We start from the raw sequence: 6059 nt of genomic DNA on the forward strand, positions 1-6059 counted from the left end.
TGGAGAATTGTTTATTTAATAACATATCACAAAATCTGAATAAATCAGTTCTTTTAAATTTAACAAGTCTGATTTCTCTGATGTGATCATATATGATAAAAATCTGACAGTTAAAGAAAACAAGCTTTTTAGCTGCAAATATAAATTTATCCTTTAATTGGCAATCCCACATTAAAATATTAATAATCAGACTTAGAAGAGTTAATTTCCATATAAAAATCCTTCTGAACGTTAGAAATTTCAAGATTTTAAAGATAGTCAACTACAAAATCTAATCTCTACTGATATGCAGTTTAATCTTTTGAGGAAATTCTAGCCATTCTTTTCAGATCTTCATACTGAAGAGACAAGCTGCAGTAATTATAGCTAATCTATAATTGACTGAATCCTGTTGTGATGAATTTAAAGAAAAATTCATCAAAAAAAACAAATGCCTTGTCTTTAATGAGCATTGTACTTTAGAACCTAACTTATCCAATTTAAATGTAGTAAAGATGTCCATTCTTACCCAGCTAATAATAAGGACAACTCCCTCTATTACTATACATGATTGTTCCTGTAGCAGACTTTCTAACTGCCTAAAAAAAATCTAGGTATAATTTTTTTTAAAAGAGACCCACAATGTTTTTACAGAAAATTCTTTCTACAAAGCTGATTTATTTGTTTTTCTGATTTATAAAAAAAATAGTACCATTTGAAATAGTAAATAGGATAAAATAATTAATTTACCTTAGGATAATATTTGTTATACTTATTCACATTACTTTTTTCAATGTTAAATAAAATAAATTATAAAGTATTGATTTTCTATAAATAAATTTATCTATTGTTATTAATAATTATAATTTTTATTGCTGCTGTTAATTTATGACAGATTATTGATTGATTATTTTTATATTAAAAACATTGTATTTACATTTAAAACAATTAAAGCTACTGCTTTTGAAAAATTAAAAAAAATTTATTATTGGAAAATATTAATTAAAATTTAATATACTACCTGTATAACATGTGCACGTGCATGTATGTTCTATGGATATAGGAATGAATTACTTATGCATAATTATAATTCTATTAATTGTTATATTTAATGAATTTTTAAATAAATTGACTGTTTTAGGAGATTAATAATTGACAAATAGTAATAGCTGTGTCTACTCTTAAGAATGAATTTGGTTTAAGTCAAATGGTTCAAGTCATATAGCTACTGAATATTGTTATAGGATACTCCATTTACTAGCAACACAGTCCATCTTAAGATAGGAATAAATGAATTCCCAAAAGTCTATTATTTTTTAAGTAAACAAATTTTAGTCTGAAACACTAACATTTCCCTTTCTTTCGTTTCTGTTTAGCCTCCGGAACTATTTCAGAGGATGAATAGGATGATATGTATGAACATAAATGAAGTGGCCTGATATCTGTAGTCTCAGGTCAACCAATCCTGAGATTTGTGGTTAATTGAAACCCAATCACCAAAGGACACTGGTATCCATGATCTCGTATTCAAATCCATATAAAAGTAACTGCCTTTACAGGATTGAACTCCGGAACTTTGACTTCAAAATCAGCTGATTTGCGATGATGAGTTAACCACTAGACCAGCCCAGTAGGCTAACATATTTCCCTACGTTGATCTAAGGTTGCTCTTTAGCAATATCAGCTCCTGCTAAGCCATTAATTTCTTCATCACCATGTGGTTGTTTGTCTTGTGGCCGAGGGCTGTTTGCACCATGAAGTCTTCATATTACTCTACTTACAACTAAACTTTAAGTTCTTGATGGCTACTACTTTTTTTAAGTAATTAAAATTTGCAGTACAAATAATAAGTATTTAGTCGTCACAGTTAGAATACCTGCCTCAATTTTAGAAGATTAGTCAATTATGTAACAATCATAAATGAATTGTTTTTCTAAGTCTTAGTATTTCGAATCATTACTTTCCATAATTTAAAAAGTACTGTATTTGAGATGCAAATCATAAACGTATTTTGCCAACCATATTTTTTGAATTGTTTTAAAAAAGAATTTTTCAATTTTCAAAAGGATTTTGTTCAGAAGAATTTTTACTTGAAAGTTAACTTTGCTTAATCAGTTATTAGTTTTAATGCTGGATTCCCAGCATGTTAAAGGATAAATCTATATCTGCAGCTAAAAAGTTTATTTTCTGTAACTTTCAGATTTTCTCTATCATGCAGTAGCACATCAGAGAAATCAAACTTGTTGAATTTTTACTCTTATCAACTCTCTCTTCTTTGCAACTTTTTTTGCAGCTTTGAAATCAACTCTATGTTGACTAAACATAATCTATATATACCTGCAAGATGGATTTTTACTCAGAACTGTTCTGAATAAAGTTCTAACGTAAGTAACAATTTACTTATTCATTTTTCTCTACTGTCTTTTAATCTTTAGATGCCTCCAGAATATCTTTGCCTTTCTTAATGTGCATGTTTCAGATCTATATGGAAGTTATTTCAAATGTAACACTTCACAAGATACTTCTTAAGTGTTACTCCATCTAGTTGCACAATAATGACAATATTACATTTTTTAAAATTATTTAATGCTTCCTTAGTCATTAGTAATGACTGTAAAAAACAAATTTTCATAGCAAAAAACTTGGAACTGAATCAAGAATTTCACTAAGACTGTAAAATACAGCTGATTATATTTGTTATTTCAAATATTTTCTAAGAATTTGTAAAGTTTAATGTCAGTAGACGGTATTATTAAACAGTACAAAAGGTAGATATTTCGTTGTTCTAGAAAATTCAGAAATCCTTTTTTTCAAACAATTCAAAGACATAGTGAGCAAAATATGTATTTAATTTTTCATCATGGCAAGTAATAGGGAAGTATTAAGATATAAGAAAACAGTCTGTTGTGATAGTTTGTTATATAATTTCACAATGATAGAATCTATAATATCTTCTGAAAATAAGGTAGAAATTTCATCTGTACCGAATAAATATTTATTATTTATACTGTAAGTTTTAATTTGTAGATATCAAATGGAAATAAAAGTATCAAACAATAAAAAAATTAATCATGATGAATTGTCTTGTCTGAGATTAGTTATACTGTTACTGGAAATCACTAATAATGTATTTACTAAACACATCAGCTATCTGTTCAGTTATAGTAATGATATAATATTTTGGTGATAACATCTTCCTCATTAAAATACATGTAAATAAAGTCTGAAGTCGCCAAATTTTGAATTAACAGATTAATTTCTATATAAATGAACATTGTTCATTTCAAGAATGCATGTTATTTCAACCTTATTTTGTATTACAGCAGCTGTAATCCATATTTTTCACTCACAGTTTTACAGTTTAAATGCTTTATAATATAGGCATTATAAACACTTTTTATTTTCCCAATATGTAGTTGTAATCTGTTCAACTAGTGAACAATAAGCAACGCCTCCCCCCCCCCCCCAGGACCAGTGAGATGCGGATGATATGTAGGACATGTAAATGAGGTGTAGCCTTGAATAGACTCAGGCTGACCATTCCTGAGATGTGTGGTTAATTCACTTCCAACTACCAAAGTACACTGGTATTCATTGTCTAGTAATCAAATCCATATAAAAGCAACAAACATTTACCAGAATTTGAACTTCAGAACCTTTGACTTCAATAATCAACCACTTTGACTTCAAGTGTTATACCACTGATTTATGACAAGTTAACCACTAGACCAGCCCAGCGAGCTACAAGCATTTGACAATTAAAAACTAAATATCAAGTGAAACAGTGAATAATTCACACTTTTGCAGTTGTAATTTTTTTTAATGTTATGGTAAATAATTTTTACCATAATTTTTCCCAATGGCTTTGGGACAAATGCCGGTGTTACAATATTGTCAGTGCTAAAAACAGTATTACTGTCAATCACCTCCAAAAATAACTTAGGTAAAATCACAGGGTAAAGGGCTTGAGAACATTACATCTCTGGAGATAAAGTAATGGTTTTTTTCTAATATAATCTACAATATCAGCTTATTGCAGTTTCACCTAATTAACTCCTCAATCAATTATAAACAATTACAAAAAAGGTAGTAAAGTAATTAATGGAAATATATATTTTTTCTTTTCAGAAGAATCAAACTGAATTTATTTCATACAATAGTTATAAATATGTAATGTAGGTGGGTTTACAATCTAAAATTATTTACCAACAATTGTTTTGAGCAAAATTCAATTCCAACTAAATAATCTTGGTAGTTAAAAAAATTATGATTGCTTACACAATAATCATGAATATTTAATATAATTTAAAATATTTACAAAATAATGTAAGCATTATAAACATTTGACAGTTGTAAACTGAATATTAAATAAAAAATATGAATATTCATATAAAAATTGGTAATGTAACATCATAAGTTAATGAGTTCCTTTAGGGAACAATAACAAAAACTATAAAAAGGCTGTCAAAAATTCCAATTTAACAAGTTATTGTATGTCAAACATAAAAAACAGGGTTTTTTTACACCAGTTTATTAGTTTGACCCCAGATTTCTCAAAAACTACTACAGATACGGTTCTGGGATTTATTTTATTCGGTTCGTAAAGTCAAAAAAAAAAAGAAATCATTAATCCTGCCTCTTAATTAATGTCCTAAAAATTTCAGCATGACCTCATTTCATTAGGGCAAGTGAAATTTTTCATTAGCTGTAACTTGTAAACGAAGCATTTTAGGACATATGTTTGTACAAACTTTTTCCATTATTTTCATGAATAGAATAGGTTATGAAAGTCCTGGAGAAACTTCATGGTACATTCTGACTACATGAAATAAAAAGAGCAAGAGAAAGTTTTTAAGAATTGTATCGCTAAAATCAAAGACTCAGTTTTTTTATTTAATCCACACTTATGGAAAACAACTAAATATTATGTGAACTATACATTATCCACAAATTATAAAATTTAATTGTTAGTTAACAAGCCAGCATTCATCATCTCAAATTTTCAGTGTAGTAGCAACACATTTCAAAAGTCTAGATTTACCTTTTTTACATTTTAGTTGATCAACTGCTATGACCATTAGCCTTTATTATCTGCTAATAGTACATAGGAAATATTTACTCAATGTTGTTTAACATTAGAGATTATAGAAAATAGTTTATAATATTTATATTTGAATATTTCTCTGACCACTGCTTAGTATATATGGGTTGGATGCACACATTGAGCTGGATTATAAGAGTTCATATGTAGACCTAGCTAAATTAAAATGTTTTGCAGAATGCCTCTGTTCACAGCAATTAATATTAGCAGTATAGATTATTAATTATTAGTTACAGTGTTGTTTTACATCATTGTTTTGCTACAGACAGTAAAGTGAACATGGCCATTAAAAAGAAAGTAATCTAAACAATTAAGAGACCAGTGACCAAGTAATAGAAAGTTAAGTTATGAAGAGGTAAATAAAATATTACCTTTGTTTTCAACAAATGTTAAGTGAATTATTTTGCAACCATCATCTCTTATTAATAAATATTTAACCATATATAATGTCGCTTTGGTAATTCATATTTTATCCTTAATTCTCATTCTTCAACTTCCAGGATATTATTCTCAGAAATGTTCCAGATGTTGTCAAACCATCAGGATAAAGAGAACAAAGTTCAATCATACTTTTGACTTATAAGTTTGAAAACTAGGTGGAATACGAAAAGTATGTAAATAATTCATTAAATTACAACTGCATGGAAAGTTTGGTGGATATTTTACCTGTTCAGTAAAGTTAAATGGCATATTTTTCTGGAGAACGGGAATCACTACCCACAATTAATTTAGCACGCCTGCCATAAGGTGCTTGTTGTTTTTGAATATGGCTGTACTCTTTTTCAGGAATGACTTGTGACTCATGATAAATGTTTTTAACAACCATTGCAGCTATAAAAATAGTTGTGCTGTATCACATATTGATCTATTTGTTCAGCGACTGAAAATTATATCCTACAATTTTCAATTAAGGGAAATCAAATCAGGCTGATGATTTTTATGATAATAGAGCTATGTTAGTAATTATCTAATGAGTAAG

This window comes from Lycorma delicatula, chromosome 7 (genome assembly GCF_047948215.1).
Source record: "Lycorma delicatula isolate Av1 chromosome 7, ASM4794821v1, whole genome shotgun sequence".
Lineage (NCBI taxonomy): Eukaryota > Metazoa > Arthropoda > Insecta > Hemiptera > Fulgoridae > Lycorma > Lycorma delicatula.